This window comes from Somniosus microcephalus, chromosome 7 (assembly GCF_052327205.1).
Source record: "Somniosus microcephalus isolate GS21.2 chromosome 7, FLI_Smic_1.0, whole genome shotgun sequence".
Taxonomy (NCBI): Eukaryota; Metazoa; Chordata; class Chondrichthyes; order Squaliformes; family Somniosidae; genus Somniosus; species Somniosus microcephalus.
Window position 1 is genome coordinate 105,108,832 of NC_140993.1, and position 25,519 is coordinate 105,134,350.

Here is a 25,519-nt window from a genome sequence, read left to right on the forward strand (position 1 = left end):
ATACTAGTTCACCAGTTAGTTGCATTAACGAATAAGGTACAGAGACTTCACACTAGACTTGCAAGTGAAAACGAGAGGATCCAGGAATTAGAGAGTCAATTAATGTGGGGGGGACGATTCGGTCACCACGAGGATGAGAAGTCCGAGTATTGGAATGAGAAACAGGCACACCTTTGCACCCCTGTAGGAATACAGGGTTCCGAATCTAAAGACGAAAAACCACCTCCTTACGCCCCGGCGGCATCAGCACCGCCGGTAGAAGATAGTGATAGTGAGGGTGAAACTACAAAACAGGGGACAAAGGTAACACCCCTCAAGAGAGGAGGGACGCTAGTGGCCCCCACGACAAAATACCAGGCCTTTAGTCCTCTGGAGAAGCAAACGATATTAAAAGATTTGAGGACATTAAAGACCCGTTGTACTAATATGGAATTTTGGAGGGAACTTGAGGAAATGTGGGACATCCACGACCTACATCCCCGGGATATACATCAATTGGTCAGAGCCAAATGTCCTGCGGACAAATGGAGAGATGTAGGAGGGCCTGGAGACCAGGGAGGATTTCGAAGTGGACAGTGGGCATTAATGAACCTAAATGCAGATAGGGCGAATCAAAGGGTTGCTTACGACCCCTTCAAAACGGCAGTCCAGGCGGCCCTGGGAGGATCCTCACCAAACTGGGGACGTATAATGATGATAAAACAGCGAAAGGGGGAAAGCAGTAGCGACTATGGGAAACGATTATTTGTTGCCTATCAGGAATCATCGGGGCAGGCCAATCCCCAAATGGCGGACGGGGCATTTATACAAATGTTTAATGACGGATTATCCTCGTCCCACCAAGCGATATTAAAGATGGGAGTAGTGGCCGCTAACACTTATGATGCGGTAGTACAATGGGCCTGTCAAGTAGACGCAAAGGAAGTGGAATGGCTGCCCGTTATTAAACAAGAAAGGGTAGGAGCATTGTCAAAAGGATCAGGGACTATCCCAAGAAAGAAGGGAGCATGTTTTAATTGCAGGAAAATGGGACATATGGCTAAAGAATGCCGAGCCCCCAAATAAAACAGGCCCGTGTGTACCAACTGTCAAAAGGATGGACACGCATCCGACAGATGTTGGACCAAGAAGAATGACCCGCAGGTGGAGTCAGAAGGCCACGGCCCCCTCTTCCACGAGTTTCTCCAATATGTAAAGAATCAGGGAGGCCAGTGACGGGATGAGGCCCCCGTAAGAAGGAGAGAGGTAGAAGATCCCCGGGTTTACGTACAGGCGCTGTTAGGGGGCCGGCAGTGTGATATGTTAGTGGGCACGGGAGCTTCTGTATCAATCACGGATTTGCCTCTGCCTTTGACTAAACACAAAATAGAAATAATGGGAGTAGGGGGAGGTCGTATAAAAGCATTCCGAAGTGAGGTTCAAGTATTAGAATTGGCAGGGCGCTTATTGCCTGCCCAATTTTATGTGTGTCCCAATAGCGAGGGAACCATTTTAGGAATCGATCTGCTTAAAGAATTTAAATTATTAATCGACTCAAGCCAAGGGAAATTAACATGGGCAAAGGGAGACGGAAATAAGAATAATTGGGACAAGCCATCATCTGGCTTGGCCCTGGTAAGAAGTATAAAGACACTAGGCAGAGATTGGAAATAAGAAGGGGATTATGGAATGATATGCGAGGCCATGAAGTCCGTGTGGGCCACTTCAAAACAGGACGCCGGGTTGGTTATTACCAAACCCATATGCATCCCTGGACCTAACCATAAACCTCATAAACAAAACCCTATCAAGCCCAAAGCCAAACAGGCAGTAGGGGAGATAGTCGATTAGAGCAGAAAGGAATAATACGGCAGGTGGAAAGTACGACCAATTCACCGACATGGCCAGTTAAGAAACCCGATGGGTCATACCGCCTTAGAATCGACTATACTGCATTAAACAAAGTAACCCCAAAGTTGCACCTCATTGTGGCAAGCCCAGCCACTATTTTGAACGGATTAAGTCCCGAACACCGGATAGTCACCGTGTTAGATATAGCAAATGGGTTCTGGTCTTTACCGTTGGACCCCGGCTCACAGGAGAAGTTTGTGTTCACTGTGGGGGACAAGCAGTACACTTGGACCAGACTTCCCCAAGGCTTCCATAATAGCCCGGCAATATTTCACCGGGAAATGAACTCACTATTGCAAATGATAGATTTGACCCCTTACCGCAGCACCGTACTGCAGTATGTGGATGATCTCCTGATAGCATCAGAAGACCAACAGGGACATGCGGCAGCTTTGGTCGAAGTCTTACAAGCCCTAGAGAAAGGAGGGTTTAAGGTGAACCCTAATAAAGTCCAATTGGGCAAGCCCACAGTTACATATCTGGGACAACAATTGTCTCAGGGAACCAGGACTATGCCCAATGATCGTCGGAAGGCCATCCAAGAAATGCCCAGACCCGTTTCAGTGAGAGGAGTTCGGAAGGTTTTGGGACTGATTAACTACAGTAGGAATTTAATACTAAATTTTGCTGCCATCGCAGCGCCAATTCAGAAACTGGTAAAGGGAGCCAAACCTGCATTAGAACCCATTGAGTGGGGGCCACTAGAGGAGAACACATATACTGAATTAAAACAGGCTCTAATAACGGCCCCGGGATTGGGATTACCAGACATGAGAAAACCGTTCCACGTACACTGTGGAAACGAGGACGGGTTCTACTCAGCGGTGGTTACACAACAACATGGTGATAGGCGGCGACCGGTGGCCTATTACTCTACCCAACAATCCCCGGTAGCGGCTGGCCTACCACGATGCGTGGCCGCACTTGATTGTGCCGCATGGGCGGTTAAAATCAGTGAGCCCACCATTATGACCGGAGATATTATTCTACATACCAGCCACACACTGGTAGAAATGTTAAACACAGGAAAGTTGAGATCGGTGTCAAATATGCGCCGAGCTCGATGGGAGGCAGTTCTACTGCCGGTCGACCGCTCCGTCAGAATCATACGAGATACGGGGGAGAACCCTGCAGAGGGACTCTTACACGAGGGTACTCCACATAAATGTTCCGAAACACAGGAAGGTATAATTACCGGAGGAACTGATGTAGGGCCTTTAAAGGATAGGCTGCGCCGCTATGTCCTCGAACTAAGCAACCAATTAAAAGAAATGCAACAACAAATTAGAGATAAGCAGGCTGCGGCAGATGACAAAACAAATCTGCTCGAGTTTCTGGCTGTCCCTCCCGCGGGAAGTCAAGTCATGGTAAAAGTTTTACCTGGTAAACCCGGTTTTGCCCCAAAATGGTCAGGACCTTATCAGGTCATCATCAGCGGGGATACCTGTGCCTGCGTTGACATCAAGGGGGTGGGTAGATGGAAACATTGGACACAGTTGAAAGTGTACAACCCCGATTAAACGTACGGGCCACATTGTCCTTGTTGCGAAAAATACTGGCTCATTATCATGGCCAACAGGGGGGAGAGATATACAAGGACAAAAACATAGTGTAAGCATAGCATGACGATTTGATCACCATCCAGATAATTATGTCTGTCCAGCCTTTCAGAATAAACCTTCACCAGGAAGATGGCTGGAGGAGAAATTGAGACGGCTGGAAAGAATTGACACAAGGACGCCTTTTTGAACATTGTTAATTTCTGTAAGTGTGGATATAAATTGATGTAAAAATGGTAAAATTAATTTTGGTGTTATGTACGTGTTTATTGGGGATCTGTCTGTTAATACTGAGGCAGGCTCCAGAGCTGGAGAGCACTAAGAGAAACCCCAGAGAACTAAATATAAATACCTTTTTGTATATGTCGTACCAATCTGCAGCGCAAGCAGGAAAAACAAAGGGATGTTGAGTATGTGCACATGTGCCCATCCACTCGAGGGGAGGCATCCCCTTGAGACCCATCCCCTTTAATGCATCAGAGACGGCTGAATGAGTCATGCGCCAAAACGACAGTAGTGATTTTAATGATTCATATGGCCAAGAGGGGGATAGGGAACAAAGGAGGTCAGCAGGTTATAATCTGACCACTTTCCAGGGATGATACCAGCCTAATTACAATCACACCAGACCACCCCTGTTCTTGGTTCTCTCTAACACCTCGGGAGCTGGAAGACCACAGGGGGGCGATATGTTTAAGTAGAAATGAAACAGGAGGACAAGCAGTGGGACATAGTAATTGTACCCTGTCTTTTAGTGTTACGAAGATTAATAGGACACAGAACTGTGTCTCTTTGAACTAACAAATGTTCTAAACAAAACAAGTGGAAAGGATATGGAAGGGATCAGATGGAGATGGAGAGTCCGTGAGTCAGTAGTTCAAAATCTCACCTCCTATAATGGTACTTACTTTATCTGTGGTCACAAAGCATACCCATGGTTGCCACCAACCTGGATCGGGTCTTGCTACCTAGGCTACGTAGTCCCCTATATTAGATTTGTAGACCACCTCTCACAAGTACAGGGAAATCATGTACAGAAAAGAGACCTGACTACGTTTCAACAATTCTTTGGTGTCCTGCTAGCCCCATTGGGGGTAGGACTGACCATGGACGAGATGAGAAGGTATTAGAAACCACAGCCAATGATATGGCCGAGGCTATCCGTGACATTAGTGCAGAAATGGTGGCACTCCGTACAGTGGCCTTACAGAACAGAATGGCCTTAGATTATTTATTAGCCAAAGAAGGGGGCACGTGTGCGCTAATAGGGACTGAATGTTGCACATATATCCCAGACAAATCGGAGAAAATTAAGAACTTGGCCGAGCACATAAGAAAGGAAGTGGAGAAACTCAAACTCAAAATTGGGCGGCTGGTTGGTTGGGATCGCTTGGGACCTCACTGGTACAGGGACTGATATTGTTCTTTGTGATAGTAATCGTGATATATTGTATGTTTTTATTGTTGAAATGTTGCTGTGCACAGATGGCCAAACATGTTGCTCCTGCAGCCCCGGTTGTAAAAGTTTATCAAGGACGAACTGACTTGTTCATCTAAAAGATTCCAAATACAACCAGAAAAGAACGACCGATACAAGCAATGGGATACAAGGACTAATCATATCAGAATGGTTCCCCGGGCCAATTGGGTTTGGCCAGGGACCAACAGGAGAGACTGTAAGAAGTGAAATTATAAAGGGACATAGATACATAGATACATAGAAGATAGGAGCAGGAGTAGGCCATTCGGCCCTTCGTGCCTGCTCCGCCATTCGATGAGATCATGGCTGATCCTTTAATTCAGTATCCCGTCCCCGCCTTCTCTCCGTAACCCTTAACCCCTTTTGCCCGTAGAAATATATCTAATTCCCTCTTAAATATATTTAATGAGCTGGCGTACACTGCCCTCTGTGGCAATGAGTTCCACAGGTTCACCACTCTCTGAGTGAAGAAATTCCCCCTCATCTCTGTCCTAAATGGTTTAGCCCTTATCCTTAAATTATGTCCTCTAGTTCTGTTCTCACCCGCCAAGGGAAACATTCCTTCTGCATCCAGTCTGTCTAGACCTGTCAGAATTTTATACACTTCTATGAGGTCCCCTCTCAATCTTCTAAACTCCAGTGTGTACATCCCTAAACTACATAGTCTCTCCTCATAGGTCATTCCCGCCATTCCTGGTATCAGCCTGGTGAATCGCCGCTGCACCCCCTCCATGGCAAGAACATCCTTCCTCAGATGAGGCGACCAAAACTGTACACAGTACTCGAGGTGTGGTCTCACCAGTGCCCTGTACAGCTGCAGCAAGGTATCCCTGTTCCTGTATTCTAACCCTTTTGCTATGAAGGCCAGCATACCGTTTGCCTTCTTGACCGCCTGTTGCACCTGCATGCTCGCCTTCAGTGACTGGTGTACAAGAACACCCAGGTCTCTCTGTACTTCCCCCTCTCCCAATCTATTGCCATTTAAATAATAATTTGCCCTCCCGTTCCTGCACCCAAGGTGGATAACTTCGCACTTGTCCACATTATAGTGCATCTGCCATTTATCCGCCCAATCGCCCAGTCTGTCCAAATCGCTCTGGAGCTTCCTGGTCTCTTCCTCTGAGCCCACCCCCCCTCCTAGTTTAGTGTCGTCTGCAAATTTGGAAATGCTGCATCCGACTCCCTGATCCAGGTCATTAATGTAAATTGTGAACAGCTGGGGGCCCAGGACAGATCCCTGTGGTACCCCACTTGTTACTGCCTGCCATTCAGAAAATGAGCCGTTTATTCCAACTCTCTGTTTTCTATCTGACAGCCAGTTCCCTATCCACGCCAAAACTTTCCCCTTTATCCCATGAGCCTCAATTTTCCATGCTAATCTTTTATGTGGGACCTTATCGAAGGCCTTTTGGAAGTCCAGGTACACCACATCTACTGGCTCTCCCCCATCTATTCTACCAGTTACTCCCTCAAAAAATTCCAATAGATTAGTCAAGCACGATTTACCCTTTGTAAATCCATGTTGACTCTGTCCTATCCTGTCCCCATTTGCTAAGTGCTCCGCTATTTCATCCTTAATGATGGACTCCAGCATTTTGCCCACAACTGATGTAAGGCTTACAGGTCTGTAATTACCTGCTTTTTCCCTACCCCCCTTTTTGAATAGTGGGGTAACGTTAGCTACCCTCCAATCCATCGGCACTGTTCCCGAGTCTAATGAATTCTGAAAAATCATCCTTAGTGCATCCGCTATCTCTAGGGCCACCTCCTTCAGTACCCTAGGATGCATGTTATCAGGCCCTGGGGATTTGTCCACCTTCAATCCCTTTAGCTTCCTTAACACCATATCCTTAGAGATATTGATTTGCGTCAGTTCCTCCTTTGCCAATGTCCCTATTTTTCCCGATATCCCAGGGAGGTTTTTTGTGTCTTCCTTCGTAAAGACTGACCCAAAGTATGCATTTAGTTGATCTGCCATTTCCTTATTTCCCATTATATATTCCCCCGTATCTGACTGCAATGGACCAACTTTGGTTTTCACCAGTCTTTTCCTTTTGATATACTTATAAAAGCTTTTGGAGTTAGTTTTTATATTTTCCGCCAGCTTGTTTTCGTAAGCTATTTTGCCCCTCTTGATTATGCCCTTTGCCCTCCTTTGCTCTATCTTAAACTGTTCCCAATCTTCCGCTCTGGCGCTTTTTTTGGCTATTTTATACGCCCTATCTTTGGATTTTATGCTGTCTCTAATTTCCCCTGTTATCCACGGTTGAGTCACCTTTTTAGATTTCCTTTTATGCCAGATTGGTATAAACAATTTTTGCAATTTTGTCATTCTATCTTTAAATGTTTGCCATTGTTTATCTACCTCCAGTCCTCCCAGGAACGTTGTCCAATCAGACCTACTCAGTTCCCGTCTCATGGCATCATAATTCCCCTTGTTTAAATTCAGGACCTTAGTCTCTGAGTCAATTTCTTCGCTCTCCATTTCGAGTGAGAAATCGATCATGTTATGATCGCTCTGACCCAAGGGTCCCCGTACAACAAGATTACTGATTAGTCCCTTCTCATTGCACAGTACCCAGTCCAATATAGCCTGTTCCCGAGTTGGTTCCTCGACATATTGATCCAGATAACCATCCCTCAAACACTCAAGGAATTCCTCCTCCTCATTATTTTTACTGATTAGGCTAGTCCAATCTATATGTAAGTTAAAGTCACCTATGATGACAGCTGTGCTCTTATTGCACGCTTCTCTAATTTCCCTCGTGATGCCCTCCCTAACCTCTATTTTACTATTTGGAGGCCTATATACCACTCCTATTAATGTTTTTCGCCCCTCGCTATTTCTTAGCTCCACCCATATAGATTCTGTATTAACTGAGTTAATATCCTTCCTTTCAATTGCATTTATCCCCTCTTTTACTAGCAATGCTACCCCTCCTCCCTTTCTTTTTTGTCGATCCTTCCTAAATACTGAATACCCCTGTATGTTAAGCTCCCAGCCCTGCTCACCCTGCAACCATGTTTCCGTAATCCCAATTAGGTCATAATTATTAACCTCTATTTCCACAGCTAATTCATCTACCTTGTTCCTGATGCTTCTCGCATTAAGGTATAAAACCCTCAGGCTTTTTTTATGCTCACATTTTTTATGAATTAGTTTGGCCCTTTGTTTTTTGTTCCTCACCCTTTTATCATTTATTTCTGTCTGCCTTTCACTTTCCTCTATTTCACTACATAGGTTTCTAGCCCCCTGCCATACTAGTTTAAATGCTCCCGAACTGCTTTATCAAAAATTACCCCGAGAACATCAGTTCCATCTCTGCACAGGTGTAGACCGTCCCTTTTGTATAGGTCACACCTACCACAAAACTGGTTCCAATGCCTCAAAAATTTAAAACCCTCCCTCTTACACCACTGCTCAAGCCACGTATTTAGCCTAACTATCCTGTTCTCTGTACTCCTACTAGCACGTGGCACTGGTAGTAATCCAGAGATTACTACCTTCGAGGTCCTACTTTTTAGCTTGGCTCCTAACTCCCGAAATTCTACTTGTAGGACCTCTTCCCTTTTTTTAGCTACGTCGTTGGTACCAACATGTATCACGACAACTGGCTGTTCCCCCTCCCCCTCCAGAATGTTCTGCACCCGCGCCGAGACATCCTTGACCCTTGCACCAGGGAGGCAACATACCATCCTGGAGTCTCGGTCGCGACCACAGAAACCCCTATCTATGAACCAAGACAAAATGGCTCCGCCGATCTGAGTGCGGCAAGTAATGTCAGCAATCAAACTGTGTACGTGCAGAGTAACATGAAGTCCACCAAGGAAGACAAAACAAACTCAGCTTAAGAGAAAACAAACTCAGCTAAAGGCACAAACTATAATTAAGTTGGTATTGAAAGTGTATAATTGGACAAGGAAATTGTTGCTAAGGGAACGTGATTGGGTGAGACATTTGTGTGTAATATTTTGCTTATCCGGCTCATAAAATGTATAAAAGGAGTTTCGCTACCACTTTGACGGCAAGAAGAGGGTTACTAGACTGCGGAGTCTTTAACTTCTTCTCCCGAAGCGCTTCGTATAATAAACTGTGTGTGTTTTTACCTTATACAGAAGAGAGTGAATTAATTTACACTTACACAGCAATACAGGACTACTTGCATGCTAAAAAGCAGAAGCAGCATGCTATAGACAGGGCTAAGAGATCCCACAATCAACGGATCAGATCAAAGCTCTGCGGTCCTGCCACATCCAGTCGTGAATGGTGGTGGACCATTAAACAACAGGATTAGCTTCCTCAACATGACTGACCAGCAGTGCCAGAGGAGCTTCAGGCTATCGCGCCAGGTCGTCACAGAGAAGCAGGTGGACACGCCTTACCAGTGGCTGTCAAAGTTATCAGCACCCTCAACTTCTTTGCCTCAGGCTCCTTCCAGGGATCTGCAGCAGACGGATTCACAATCAATGGATCAGATCAAAGCTCTGCAGTCCTGCCACATCCACTCGTGAATGGTGCTGGACAATTAAACAAGTAATGGGAGGAGTAGGCTCCATGAATATCCCCATCCTCAATGATGGTGGAGCCCAGCATATAAGTGCAAAAGACAAGGCTGAAGCATTTGCAACCATCTTCAGCCAGAATTGCCGAGTGACTGATCCATATTGGCCTCCTCCTGATGTCCCCACCATCACAGAAGCCAGTCTTCAGCCAATTCGGTTCACTCCACGCGATATCAAGAAACGGCTGAGCGCACTGGATACAGCAAAGGCTATTGGCCCTGACAACATCCCGGCTATTGTGCTGAAGATTTGTGCTCCAGAACTCACCGTGCTTCTAGCTAAGCTGTTCCAGTACAGCTACAACACTGGCATATCCGACAATGTGGAAAACTGCCCAGGTATGTCCTGTCCACAAAAAGCAGGACAAATCCAACCCAGCCAATTACCGTCCCATCAGTCTACTCTCAATCATCAGCAAAGTGATGGAAGGTGTCATTGACAGTGCTATCAAGTGGCACTTACTCACCAATAACCTGCTCACTGATCCCCAGTTTGGGTTCCGCCAAGACCACTCGGATCCTGACCTCATTATAGCCTTGGTCCAAACATGGACAAAGGAGCTGAATTCCAGAGGTGAGGTGAGAGCGACTGCCCTTGACATCAAGGCAGCATTTGATCGAGTGTGGCATCAAGGAGCCCTAGTAAAACTGAAGTCAATGGGAATCGGGGGGGAAAACTCTCCACTGGCTGGAGTCATACCTAGCACAAAGGGAGACGGTTATGGTGGTTGGAGGTCAATCATCACAGCCCAGGGCATCGCTGCAGGAGTTCCTCAGGGCAGTGTCCTAGGCCCAACCATCTTCAGCTGCTTCATCAATGACCTTCCCTCCAACATAAGGTCAGAAACGGGGATGTTCACTGATGACTGCACAGTGTTCTGTGCCATTCACAACTACTCAGAAAATGAAGCAGTCCATGCCCGCATGCAACAAGAGCTGGATGACGTTTGGGCTTGGGCTGATAAGTGACAGGTAACATGGCTGCAGTGTGTACCATCTACAAGATGCACTGAAGCAACTCGCCAAGGCTTCTTCGGCAGCACCTCCCAAACCCGCGACCTCTTCCACCTAGAAGGACAAGGGCAGCAGGCGCATGAGAACACCACCACCTCCAAGTTCCCCTCCAAGTCACACACCATCCTGACTTGGAAATCTATCGCCATTCCTTCATTGTTGCTGGGTCAAAATCCTGGAACTCCCTCCCTAACAGCACTGTGGGAGTACCTTCACCACACAGGCTGAAGCGGTTCAAGAAGGCGGCTCATCACCACCTTCTCAAGAGCAATTAGGGATGGGCAATAAATGCTGGCCTAGCCAGCGACGCCCAGATCCCATGAACGAATATTTAAAAAAATGCCATTAAATAACATCTAAAACTGTCTTCACAAATTATCTGATTATCATAAATTCCTCAAATATTTTGTTTTGCAGCCAAATTTCCTTTGAATCCAGATGCTGTTTTAGGTTCGCAGAAGCTTTGAGCTGTCACAAACACTTAATTTATTCTGATACGATAGCAAAATACTGCAGATGTTGGAAATCCGAAATAACAACAGAAAATGCTGGAAAAACTCAGCAGGTCAGGCAACATCCGTGGAGAGAAATTTGAGTTGACGTTTCGGGTTGGACCCTTCTTCAAAACTGGAAAGAAAAGAAACTAGATCGGAGGTAGGGCTGCGATCGGACAAAAGAATAAAAGAAACAAAAGAAGTAAAAGAGATTAGAAGCTAGACGAGATGGTAATAGGCTGGGATTAGGTGTAAAGTGTACTGGCAGGGCAAAAGATAGCTGCCAGGTGTGAGAGAGAAACAAAAGGAAAGGGGGGGGGGGAAAGGAGTGGAACAATTACAAGAGAAAATGAAATGGGGGCCGAGCTTATGATCTGAAATTGTTGAACTCGATATTGAGTCCAGTTTATTTTTTCTGTTTGATACAAAATATATCCATGAACTAAGTAGTAAGATAAGGTGTGGAGATGCCGGAGTTGGACTGGGGTGGACAAATGTAAGAAATCACACAACACCAGGTTATAGTCCAACAGCTTTATTTGAAATCACAAGCTTTCGGAGCGCTGCTCCTTCTTCAGGTGAAGTGGAGAAATGCATAAAGACACAGCTTATATAGTCAGAGAATCATGTCAGATGTTTACAGGTAACCTTTCCAACTGCCATTTATCGGACCTCGGCAGAGAGATAATCACAGCAGTCAAAGGTGTGAATGGTGTCCAAACAGGTCAGTCAGGGAAACATTACATCAAAGAACAATGAGGTGGGGTCACAAGGGGTCAAATATTGCAGATGCTGGGGTCTGTATGAAAAACAAAAAAACAGACAAAAAACATTTTTTTTGGCTGGAAATCACAGCAGGTCCAGCCGCATCTGTGTAGAGAGAACAAGCCAATGTCGACTCGAGTCTGGATGACCCTGCATCAGGTGGGGTTACATGTAGCGTGACATGAACCCAAGATCTCGGTTAAGGCTGTCCTCATGGGTGCGGAACTTGGCTATCAGTTTCTGCTCGACGATTTTGCGTTGTCGTGTGTCTCGAAGGCTGCCTTGGAGAATGCTTCCCCGAAGATCGGAGGCTGAATGTCCTTGACTGCTGAAGTGTTCCCCGACTGGCAGGGAACACTCCTGCCTGGTGATTGTTGCGCGGTGTCCGTTCATCCGTTGTCGCAGTGTCTGCATGGTCTCGCCGATGTACCATGCTCCGGGACATCCTTTCCTGCAACGTATGAGGTAGACAACGTTGGCCGAGTCACATGAGTATGTACCATGTACCTGGTGGGTGGTGTCCTCACGTGTGATGATGGTATCTGTGTTGATGATCTGGCAGGTCTTGCAGAGGTTGCTGTGGCAGGGTTGTGTGGTGTCGTGGTCGCTGTTCTCCTGGAAGCTGGGTAATTTGCTGCGAACGATGGTCTGTTTGAGGTTAGGCGGCTGTTTGAAAGCGAGTAGTGGAGGCGTGGGGATGGCCTTAGCGAGGTGTTCGTCGTCATCGATGACATGTTGAAGGCTGCAAAGAACATGGCGTAGTTTCTCCGCTCCAGGGAAGTACTGGACGACGAAGGGTACTCTGTTGGTTGTGTCCCGTGTTTGTCTTCTGAGGAGGTCTATGCGATTTTTCGCTGTGGCCCGTCGGAACTGTCGATCGATGAGTCGAGCGTCATATCCCGTTCTTACAAGGGCGTCTTTCAGTGTCTGTAGGTGTCCATCGCGTTCCTCCTCGTCTGAGCAGATCCTGTGTATTCGCAGGGCTTGTCCATAGGGGATGGCTTCTTTAACGTGGTTAGGGTGGAAGCTGGAGAAGTGAAGCATCGTGAGGTTGTCCGTGGGCTTGCGGTAGAGTGAAGTGCTGAGGTGTCCGTCTTTGATGGAGATTCGTGTGTCCAGGAATGAGACTGATTCTGAGGAGTAGTCCATGGTGAGTTTGATGGTGGGATGGAACTTGTTGATGTTATCGTGTAGTCTTTTCAGTGATTCTTCGCCGTGGGTCCATAGGAAGAAAATGTCGTCGATGTATCTGGTGTATAGCGTTGGTTGGAGATTCTGTGCAGCGAAGAAGTCTTGCTCGAACTTGTGCATGAAGATGTTTGCGTATTGGGGTGCGAATTTGGTCCCCATGGCTGTTCCGTGTGTTTGGGTAAAGAACTGGTTGTCGAAGGTGAAGACATTGTGGTCAAGGATGAAGCGGATGAGTTGTAGGATGGCATCTGGAGATTGGCTGTTGTTGGTGTTGAGTACTGAGGCTGTCGCAGCGATGCCGTCATCGTGGGGGATACTGGTGTAGAGTGCCGAGACGTCCATTGTGGCGAGGAGTGTTCCTGGTTCCTAGTAAGATAAGCTTATGTATATTACAAATGCAGGTGCTTATTCTGAAATATTAGGGTTGAGTGTAGGGGCTTTACTATGGATCTGGTCAAGCTATACCTGACCTTAGAAAAGTCAAAGCTGACAACGTGGAGAAGATTTATTCTGGTAGGTATTTGTAGTGAAATCGTAAACACTTTAATGTATTTGCATTTACAATTTCACTACAACTAGTGAACTGTGTACATTTGCCCCATGAATGTCTGAAATGGGAAAATGTTTAATTCTGCAGCTCTGGCATCCTTCAAGTCGATGAACAAAAAAAAACTCACCAAAATAAAAACAGTTGAAAATAGCATTCTAAGAGTTAGGTGGTTTCTAGTTGCAATTACAGTGTAGATACCACCAAAATAGCTTTTAACATCCTGGATGCACACACAGTATGTTGATTGTATGCTAAAAGACCTGCATTAAAACTGCCCAAATACATTTGACAAGACAAACCTTTGATTGCATAAATCTGGACTAGATTAAAACCCAAGTTCCAAAGATAAAGGACAGTGTGCTAATTTACAGTGCAACTCAGTCCCTCTGCAATGTAATTTTCTACTTTCTTAGATGATAAATTGCCACTGACTTTTCAATAATTGCTTTAATCAGATTAACTAGCTGGAAATTAAGTCCTTGATCCCTATAAATCACTGTGCGGCTATATCACCTGCGGACATTGCAGAAAGATCCGGAAAGAAAGGATTAATGGGGCACAAAGTCAAACTTCATGGAGGAGGCGTTGAGGAGGCAGACCTTCATCTCTGCAATTACAGTGAATCCATCAAGCTCCAGAATTTGTAGAGAGGAATAGGTCGCTGAGTAGTTACACACAATCTCTTGCAGTAAAAGAACCCTGAAGAATATCCAAAAGTAGTTGAATGTGTGGTGTATTACAGCAGGGATTGAAAAAGAAATGTGCCTTGTTAATTGGGAATCAATACTGTGTAATAATTTAGAAGCTCCTCGAAGGAATATGTGTGCATAACCGTGTACATATGAACATACAAAAATGACAGGCAGGAAAAGACCAGCTGATCCATCAAGCCTGCCCCACATTCCTGATGCCTGGAGCATCATGACCCGACACTTCATACTCCCCCACCCCCTGAGAAAATCAGTTATAGCTACACAAACAGCAAAAGTGAATGTACAGCCAGCGAGGAGTAGGAGCAGAATTAGACAAAGTAAAGAAAGTAAAGCTTGCATTTCTATAGCGCTTTTCATGACCTCAAGATGTCCCAAAGTGCTTTACAGCCAATGAAGTACTTTTGAAGTGTAATCACTGTTGTAATGTAGGAAATGTGGCAGCCAATTTGTGCACAGCAAGCTCCCACAAATAGCACTACTGTGTAGTGCTTCCTTTTGTTTCCAAAAATGATTATTTGTTTTTAAATTTACTTCATTCTTAAGTAATTCTTTTTTTCCCTCATTTAAGTATGCATTGGTGTGTTTAAGTGTGAGCTTGGCTTATTTGATAGCACTCATGCCTCTTAGCCACAAGGTTGTGAGTTCAAGTTCCACTACAGGGATTTAAGCACATAATCTAAGATGACACTTCAATCCAGTACTGAAGGAATGCTGCATGATCAGAGGTGCCGACCTTCAGATGAAATTTCAGATCAGATGCATTTTCAGGAGGATGTAATAGATTTCATGGCACTATTTGAAGAATGGATTGGTTCTCCTGAGGTCCTGACCTCCACCCACACCACCAAAAACAAATCAACTTGATCTTATTGCTTTTTGTGGAACCTCATGTGAGCAAATTGGCTGCTGTATTTGCCTATATTAGAACAGTGACAACACTTCCAAAGATATATAATTGACTGTGAAGTACTTTGGGACATCCTGAGGTTGAGGAAGGTGCCATATAAATACAAGGGGGTAAAATTCAACAGCGCTAAAAAATGGGCGTGGGTACCATGATACACCATATGCCCACGCCCACTCAAGGAGCACAGGCAGCACGTCAACTTCGGGTTGCCTGTTAATTATAATGATTGCAGCGCACAGCCGAGCACTGAATGCACTGCTCACAGGTTGTGCACTCAGCAGGGGCCCGAAGTTCCCGAGGTTCAAGCGAGTCTAGCTTTAGGTAAAGCTTTACTTAAAGCTAGCCTGCGCCTCTTAAAGACAGTCTGCACCTCTTAAAGATGAGCTTCCTGCTGCTGATGAAAAATGGTAAAAGTGCTTCAGCACTAACACAAATGGCTCAGGGAAAGTGCACCCAGGGTCTCAGACTCAGCACTTGAGCTTTGTGCAGGGGTCAACACTGGAAGAGAGGTCCTCTACCCACAAGAGGCCCTCCAGAAAGAAGGATGTGGGACCAGATCGCCAAGGAGTCACTGCTAGCAATGTCGCCCCCCAGGACTTGGCTCCAGTGCCCAAAGAAGTTTCATGACCTCAGACCAGTGGTCAAGGTCAGTGAATGCATCTTCAAAAGCCATCTCCTACCAACTGCATCTCTAGTCTCACACAATGCTCAATCCACAACCCCCACCCCCCATCACTCACCTACCAACAATCTGCACCAAACACAAGGCACACCTCACATTCCTAGCCTCACCCCACCCCCTTGGAGGAGATGGTGCTGGCCATTCTTGGTAGGGCCATGGGTGAGCCTTGGCCAGCGGCGGGTCAGAAAGAATATAAGATGCCGATATCTTCATATGTTATCTTCCTCCTCACATTCCACTTCCACCTCACCCCACAATCTCTTCTGATTTACAAGCTGTACATGGTGTAAGCATGCACCTCTTGCTTTACCGCCCTCCCCTCACCACAACCCTACCCTTGTGCCTTCCTTATTTCAGACACCCAAGAAATCCAGCCTGCCCAGCCAGTGGTTGACCAAGAAGAGGGAGAGAAGAGTGAAGAAGAAAAAGAAACACTATCACTTGATTTCACACTCCCAGCCACTAGCTCGTCGAGGTCATCCTGTAAGGCCATCTGCAGTCTCACTCACTGAAAGTCAGCAGCCTTCTACCCAGCCATGCTGCAGCCACTGGGGTAGCACAGTGTAAGAGTACTTGGATAGGCAAAGGCACATGCAAGGCACTCAGTAAGGGAATGCACAAGGGTGATTAGTTGATTTTTAAAATGTAATATTGGATGCATATATGGATAAAGCTGGTTTGGAAAGTTTGCTTTGTGGTGGCTTTTATTTCAACATTGTGGCCAAGATGCTGTGATGGTCAGTAACAGAGGGAAGGTAAGGTGTGGGACAAATGTTGAAAGGGAAATCGGGGTTGTGTTCACTAGTACCGCAGGCGGATGATTCAATCCCGGATATCCCGGCCAGAAAGGGACTGTCTCGGTTGCCTCCTTCCTTCCACTTCCTCTTCTGTTTCCTCCTCTGCTGCTTCTTTCTCCTCCTCCTCCCTCTGTGAGCAGCTTGTCCCCTTTGCTGCCTCTGCTCCATTTCCATGTCATGCTGCAGCCCAAGGGGGACTGCAACTAGAGCCCCCAGAACTGGGAGCAAGTGATGTTCTCAGAGGCCTTCCTTTAAGCCTTGCAAACATCCAGCAGCACTCCCTTCACACTTTAACCATTTTTAAAATGTCTTACACCAAGCCACTGCTGCAATAAAATGTAAAGAAACCAGTACAAAAGCAAAAATTTTAATTTACCTGAAAGTTATGTGTGTCCCTTTAAGAAGAACTGCTAGGGAGTCAGTCATACAGCTGCAGGCACTGCTTTTAAGAGAGCATAAAAAAGAAGCAGCGACATCAAAAATACCAGATTGTGCGTCAATTCAGTGTTGCACGCTGATTGATGTCACAATCTGACTCATTTCTATATCTGGAGTGAGCACAGGCAATGGCAGCGCTGCCCACCTGCCCAAAATGGCGGCTGCTGTGTTCCGTGCTATAAGTGGCAGAAGTGAGGTGGCTGCCATTAAGTCATCCAAACCGGCCATGAATTTCACGGCCAAATTCTTTCTTTTTGGCACCATAAGCATAACAAAATGAACTCAAGAAAACAATAAAGTTTTTTGAGAAATTAAATTATACAGTAATTATATGAAATGTTATAATTGATTATTTTCATGAAAATATATATGCTACTGATCTTTTCAAATGCACTGCTGTTTGGTTGCCTGTTACTTGTAACTGCTTGTTGTTGCTGGTAGATCGCAAGGCAACACAGTTGGTATATCTGTTAAACATTTGTAGGAATCAGTGTTTGCTTAACACTGGTGGTAGCTATTCTAAACACTTGTGTTCTGTTCACTTCCATTATTCCTACCACTTGATTGTGTTTATTGAGTCAAGATTTAAAGTGAAAGGTGAAAAGTGCAGCTGCCAGGCACATGGATGCACTCAAGAAGGAGCTTGTTTAACCCCTGGATTTCTGATAATTTGAGTGAAAAGTAGCAGAAGTTCTTTCTTTTGACTTTGCAGGGAGTAGATGGCTATGACATCAGATTAGTGGATATTTTTTTCTGATTTCTTGAAATAGGTAACCATGTTGCAATACTTTTTTAAATTGTGGAGTCAATGAGGTGGCCCTATGTCTTGCACTTCTGTTTTTTGTAATATTCTGGCACAGTGTTAGGCGCTGTGCTTTATCGCCACGGTCCTTCTTTAAAAAGGTGGTTAGCACTGCTGTTTTCACCGTCTCGGAATCATAATTTATTCTGTGTCAGATCCCTCTGGTTGCCTTTCAATCATTGAGGCATAGCTGAACATACAATCCATTTTCTGTGATTCTAAACAACAGCAAGCAGGAATCGATGAACCAGCTGTTACTGGTCATGATATTTAAAGCAAATAGTTACAGTCTTTTTACTGAATATATCCTCTCTCCAGTAGCATTAATTCTCAGGGATGAATTTCCGCAGTGGGTTCTCCCATTCACCCATTGTTAGTTCAACAGAAGAGCCGTGGAAACCCCAGAAAAATGGTGTAAACGGAAACATGGGGTTCCTGTGGCTCTTCTGCCAAAGTTACAGCGGCAGAGCAGGAGAACCCCATGGAAATACACCCCTCATTACTTTGAGGCCACAAAGGGAAGGTATGGTTCATGAGCATTTTTGAAACAAAGTGGCTGATTTTCATATATGGCTTTCATCAGGCAGGTAATCGTGGGGCATCCACTCCACCTGCTTGATGATGTCATTGGGAGGCCCAATCAATTTTTGTGGCAAGACCCCATTTAAATACAACAGGCAAGCTACCAGCGCTAATAATGCTATTAATTGACAGCTTGTCATTTGGGAGGCTGGGAAATCCGTTGTGCCTGTCGCCACTTGAAGGCAGCCTACAGCCCTTATAGGGGAGGTACACTTTTTAGAGGTGTTCTGTAGATAATGCATTACTGAGGCATGATGGATAAAAGGAACATTTTAGATAATTTAGTTAAGCTAAAGGAGGAGAAAAGGCCAGGGACTAATGTGATACATCCTAGAATTCTTTGGGAGATAAGGGAGGAAATTGCAGAGGTTCTAGATGACATTTATGGTACTGGCATATTGTAAACTTCCCTGATGGGAGTAAACACATTGTAGCAATTACAATTCTCTTTTATTCCTTTGTTCTAGAAGGTCTGGAAATAAATGGAGTAATAAGAACATTACTTTGGACATAACAGTGGCACCAAGGATAAAAATTGTTAAAAAGATTGAATGTTGGACATCTTTGTTACTTAGGTAGTGATCTATCTTGTCACTGAACTTTCTTTATCATGTCGGCATTAGTTGGAAAAATCAGAAAGCATCGAATGGAGTCAAACTTGAATGAGTATGTAGGAAGACTTAATTTTTACGTAGAAAATTTTACTTATTTTGGTTCCGATGTCATCAACAGATGCAACAGCGATGATTGATGTGTTACAGTATTTGCTTGCCTGATGTGGACTTCCTATAGATCTGGTCTGTGACAATAGACCACTTTTCAGTCATACGGTTTTTCTTCGTTTTTGAATAAGAATAGTGTGTCTCATATTAGCACGCGGACACCCGCAGTTAAAGGGGAAATTGAGAGGGTTATATGTACATTCAAAACTTCTTTAAAGAAGGTGTTACAAGATTCTGCAACATGCATTAGAAATTAGCTGTATTTCTTTTGAGTTGTCATACGATGCCTCAGTATTACACCTGCTGCATTATTCATTGGAAGTAAGTTATGTACTTGTTTTGATATTTTTAAACGTGACTTGGAAACGTCTATGTCGAGAAGAAAACTTTGTAATGCTGGATCACCAATTTTGAAGCAATATTGCGTGGGGGAAAGAGTATTGGGCCATAATTCGCTGTGGCTGGGCATCTAACGGCGTCTGCCGTTAGTTAAATTTTCCCTTGCATGTTTAGCTTCTTTAATTTTTTTGCGTGGCAGGTTGCTGAAAGTGTGAACTGATAATGTCACAGCGAGGGAAACCAGGCATCTGGGACCTGAGTGAACAGGGAAAACGACTGTGTATCTCCTTAACCTATTAGGTTGAAGGATTGTGAAATTAACAGTGCACGGACTGAGAAGAAAGTGGGTGAATTCAATGCCAAATCAGGTGCAAAAATAAAAATAAAGAGAAGGAAAGAAAGATTGGATTAGGAGAGAGAGAGAAAAGAGCCAACAAGGAAAAGTAAAAAATAATTCAAATTTGACATTTTTAAGATATCCACCAATTAAAATCTGAAGGAATGAGACTCCTCACTTGCAATAGTTAATTTACAGTGCCAGAGAGGTTGACTGGCAGTAATTAACACTTATCACATTGTTAAAAGGGAACTCCTATTCTTAGGCAGTCCCTCGGAACTGAGGATGACTTGCTTCCACATTAAAGATGAGTTCTCAGGTGACTAATGAGTCCAATGTGGGACCTACAGTCTCTATCACAGGCGGGGCAAACAGTGGTTGAGGGGGTGGGTGGGTGGGGTGCTTGGGTTGACGTGCGCTCCTTGCGCTTGGCTTCCACTTGCTCCCAGCGAAGGGACTCGAGATGTTTGACGCCTTCCTCCACTTTGTGTGGTCTTGGGCCAGGGATTCCCAGGAGTCGGTAGGGATGTTGCACTTTTTTAAGGAGGCTTTGAGGGTGTCCTTGACGTGTTTCCTCTGCCCACCTGGGGCTCTCTTGCCGTGTCGGAGCTCCGAGTAGAGCGCTTGTTTTGGGAGTCTCGTATCGGGCATGCAGACGATGTGACCTATCCATCGGAGCTGATCAAGCGTGGTCAAAGCTTCAATGCTGGGGATGTTGGCCTGAGTGAGAACAATGATGTTGGTGCGCCTATCCTGCCAATGAATTTGCAGGATCTTGCGGAGGCAGCGTTGATGGTACCTCTCCAGTGCTTTGAGGTGCCTGCTGTACATGGTCTATGTCTCTGAGACATACGGCAGGGCGGGTATCACTGCTGCTCTGTAGACCATGAACTTGGTGCCGATTTGAGGTCCTGGTCTTCAAACACTCTCTTCCTCAGGCGACCGAAGGCTGCACTGACACACTGAAGGCGGTGTTGGACTTCGTCGTCGATGTCTGCCTTTGTTGGCAGTAGGCTCCCGAGGTATGTAGGGGGTTTTGGTTTGGGGTTTTTGTCTGGTCAGTCAGTCGTGTGCCTGAGCTGCCCCAGCCCCATGCGGTTCGAACCGCTTCCCCCTTTTTAGTTCTGAACACCGGACTTATTTACGAGTAGCGATATAGACAAACGAGACCAGTGGTTCGGTGCAAAGAAAACCAATGTTTATTAAAATAGAGAAACAATTACTATACAGAGAAAATCACTATGGATGCAACACAATTACACTTAGCGGGGGAGGAGAAATGGGCACATCGAGGGAAAATGACTAAAATGACACTTTAGCAATTCCCCTTAACTCCCACCCTTTTACACCTATCTAGGTTGTCTTGTGATGGGCCAGAAAATTGATGCTCACCAGTCTAGGATGTTGAAACGCCTGCTCCGTGCCCTGTTGCCTGTCGATGTTTTTAGGTTTTCATCGCCCCAGAGCAGAGATACCTCAGTAATTCAAACGTAACTGCGGGTGTCCTACTTCCCTGGACGGGCTCTTCATCGATGATCCTCTCGCTGAGTTGATGATACGGCAGGGTACTGGAGGCGAGGCGAGAGAGAGAGAGATGGCTTCCTGTCGAAGTCTCGACTCCCGAGTAAGACTCTTAAACACAAAGTATCGTTAAAGACAGGCTTTATTTGCTTGCAAGGGAAGAGTTGTGTAGACAAGGGCTACATCAGACCTCTTCAAAGTATATTTATACAGTACAGAAGCAAAACAGGCTTTCTATGCCACATGACATAGTATTGAATCATAACTGATTACAAAGGCACAGACCTTGCGAATTATTGAAACAACGTATTCCGGGCTGCGTTAGAATAACGAACGGAAATACCTTGGGATAAGATTAACTAATCCTTTATTATGGGATCTCTCTGTTCCCTCTGTTCTCTCACTGTACCAACTGGGCCTGTGGGCTGATGTTTACCTTATCATGTCCTTGGCTGTTTGTTTGGTAAATGAGGCTCCTTGTTAAGCTTATCACAAACAAGGAGTACGTATATAGCATTCCTAAATTATCTCGTTCCCTTGAAACATGATTAGTGAATCATGCTGTTGACCATTTTAAAGTTTAAATGGATTTCATTCTATGCTCAGGAAGCCATTTTATGTCTAAATGAGAAACTGTACTTCCACATTCCCGAGGGACTAGTTATACCCTTTCTGGTAGCCCTTATCTCCCGCCAGATCAGCTCATTTCTTTTGTCTGACCTGGATGTGTTGAAGCTCATACAAAGGGTACCGATCTGGGCCCATCAACCTGAATGGCCGGTTAATCGGTTTTAAACGTCTCATCAGTGTTCCCTTTTGTCCAACTGGTTTCGTGATGGGGCCATTCCAGTTTGAATGCCCCGTTGATTGTTTGCAAACAGTGTTGATGTTCTCTAACAAAGGTCTGAATGCAGTTATTACATATTGAATAGGCTTTGCCTGCTCTTGATTGTCTGTGGGTTTTAATCATAGGCCCGAATGCCACTGGGTTTGCTTCTCATGCATAAATGCAGAAGGTCTGTCTGCATTCTAATTTCCGGAAAGTTCCTTCTTTGTCATTCCAAACTGAAACTTACAGGCCTTGGCCATGAGGTTGACCGCAACCATCTTGTTGAGCCCTGGAGCCCTGGATTTTAAACTCAGTCCAGCCAGGGTTTCTTCAATAAGCCAAAAGTAAATCTTCGGGGGAGACATGAAATTTGCCAATCCTCTCAGTCCCCCCCTAGGATACTGAAACTTGCTTGAAGTGTCCAATCAAGGTGAGCAAATTCCTGACGCCCCACAAACAACCTTCCCCTATATTTATCTATCCACGATCCCTCGACACATACATTCCCCTTACTTAGAGAAAACCGCAGTGCACGACAGGCATCTATCGATAGAAACAAATGTGAGAAGTCACACAACACCAGGTTATAGTCCAACAGCTTTATTTGAAATCACAAGCTTTCAGAGCGCTGCTCCTTCATCAGGTGAAGTGAAGAGATGCATATAGGCACAGCATATATAGTCAGAGAACACTGCCAGATGATTACAGGTAATCTTTCTAACTGCCCTTTATCCCACCTCGGCAGAGAGATAATCACAGCAATCAAAGGTGTGGATGGTGTCCAAACAGGTCAGTCAGGAAAACATTACATCAAAGAACAATGAGGTGGGGTCACCAGGGGTCAAATGTTGCAGATGCTGGGGTCTGTATGAAAAACAAAAAACAAACAAAGAACAGTATAGAAAAAAAAATTTTTTTTGCTGGAAATCGCAGCAGGTCCGGCCACACCTGTGTAGAGAGAACAAGCCAATGACGACTCGAGTCTGGATGACTCTACATCAGGTGGGGTTACATGTAGCGTGACATGAACCCAAGATCCCGGTTGAGGCCGTCCTCATGAGTGCGGAACTTGGCTATCAGTTTCTGCTCGACGATTTTGCGTTGTCGTGTGTCTCGAAGGCCGCCTTGGAGAATGCTTACCCGAAGATCAGAGGCTGAATGTCCTTAACTGCTGAAGTGTTCCCCGACTGGGAGGGAACACTCCTGCCTGGCGATTGTTGTGCGGTGTCCGTTCACCCGTTGTCGCAGTGTCTGCATGGTCTCGCCGATGTACCATGCTCCGGGGCATCCTTTCCTGCACATGAGTATGTACCATGTACCTGGTGGATGGTGTCCTCACGTGTGATGATGGTATCTGTGTTGATGATCTGGCATGTCTTGCAGAGGTTGCCGTGGCAGGGTTGTGTGGTGCCGTGGTCGCTGTTCTCCTGAAAGCTGGGTAATTTGCTGCGAACGATAGTCTGTTTGAGGTTAGGTGGCTGTTTGAAGGCGAGTAGTGGTGGCATGGGGATGGCCTTAGCGAGGTGTTCATCGTCATCGATGACATGTTGAAGGCTGCGAAGAACATGGCATAGTTTCTCCGCTCCGGGGAAGTACTGGACGACGAAGGGTACTCTGTTGGCTGTGTCCCGTGTTTGTCTTCTGAGGAGGTCTATGTGATTTTTCGCTGTGGCCCGTCGGAACTGTCGATCGATGAGTCGAGCGTCATATCCTTTCTTACGAGGGCGTCTTTCAGCATCTGTAGGTGTCCACATCATGGCTACTATGGACACCACAAACTGCTGGCTCAAAGTGGAGAGGATCTCCAAGAAGATCGCGCATATCAACACAGACATCAAGTTTCTACAGAGATGCAAGAAAGCAGACAAGATCCCGAAAGGACTACAGATCACGAACCCACCCAAGTCGACCAACAACACAGACTACGCTGAGAGACTCTGCCGCCGTACCTCTCGCACACTCCTCAACCATCTCATACACCAGCTCTACAGCAGATGCCGCAACCTCGAAACCAAGATAGAGTCCATGTTCTCAGCCTGTGCTCAGGATACAGCAGACCAGCTATGAGACACCGCCAAACAGACGAGGCAACAGAACTACGCTGCCTACATACACACCAAGAACAGGAAGCTTGAGAAACTCGGCATCACCACCAGCAGCAACCAAGCCTCCCCCGGTACCACAGTTGAAACCACAGGGAAGTCCATCGTCAACTTGTCCGACCACACCCTTCAACCAGACGAAATCGAAGTTCTCAGCCGAGGGCTCAATTTCTGCCCCACCACCAAAATGGACCCCATCGGTCTCGCGGCAGACACAGAGGAATTCATCAGGAGAATGAGGCTCCGGGAATTCTTCCACAAATCCCAAGATGTCAGCAGCGAACCCAAGGAGACAATCAATGATCCGGAACAGCAGACAGAGAGATCCGCAGCACAGCGACCGAAGAAGAAAGAGTCAAATTGGACCCCTCCGGAGGGTCGCTGCCCTAAGCTTGACATGTATGCTCAAGCTGTCAGGAGATGCATCAACGCCAGATTAATCAGCCGCACTCACAAGACAGTCCAGAATGTCACCCGAGCACAACGCAACGCCATCCACGCTCTCAAGACCAACCGCAACATCGTCATCAAACCAGCAGACAAAGGAGGAGCCATCGTCATACAGAACAGAATGGACTATTGCAAAGAAGCATACCGACAACTGGACAAACAGCAACACTACAGACAGTAACCCGCAGATCCGACCAAAGAACACACCGCCAACTCAACAGACTGATCAAGACCTTCGATCCAGAACTTCAAAGCATCCTACGTGCTCTCATCCCACGTACTCCCCGCGTGGGAGACTTCTACTGCCTCCCAAAGATACACAAAGCCAACACACCCGGACGTCCTATCGTATCAGGCAACGGAAACCTATGTGAGAACCTCTCTGGATACGTCGAGGGCACCCTGAAACCCATTGTACAGGGAACCCCCAGCTTCTGTCGTGACACTACAGATTTCTTACAGACACTCAGCACCCATGGACCAGTTGAACCAGGAACACTCCTCGCCACGATGGACGTCTCGGCACTCTACACCAGTATCCCCCACGATGACGGCATCGCTGTGACAGCCTCAGTACTCAACACCAACAAAAGCCAATCTCCAGACGCCATCCTACAACTCATCCGCTTCATCCTTCACCACAATGTCTTCACCTTTGACAACCAGTTCTTTACCCAAACACATGGAACAGCCATGGGGACCAAATTTGCACCCCAATACACCAACATCTTCATGCACAAGTTCGAGCAAGACTTCTTTGCTGCACAAGACTTCCAACCAATGCTATACACCA

At 45.8% G+C, this 25,519-nt stretch overlaps 1 protein-coding gene across 4 annotated transcripts in view; it reads left to right on the forward strand.

The window, feature by feature from the left end:
* The window catches only part of LOC147114826 (uncharacterized), a 132,854-nt gene that overhangs the window by 94,111 nt on the left and 13,224 nt on the right, over positions 1-25,519 (forward strand). For 2 of the 4 annotated variants that reach the window (XM_085992800.1, XM_085992799.1), the window contains 2 exons: positions 3,554-3,654; positions 10,923-11,159. The gene's annotated coding sequence lies outside the window, so the exon portion shown is untranslated. Of the gene's footprint in view, positions 1-3,553; positions 3,655-4,934; positions 7,480-10,922; positions 11,292-25,519 lie in introns of those variants that run through there. The other 2 variants (XR_015078997.1, XR_015078998.1) reach the window with 2 other exon arrangements.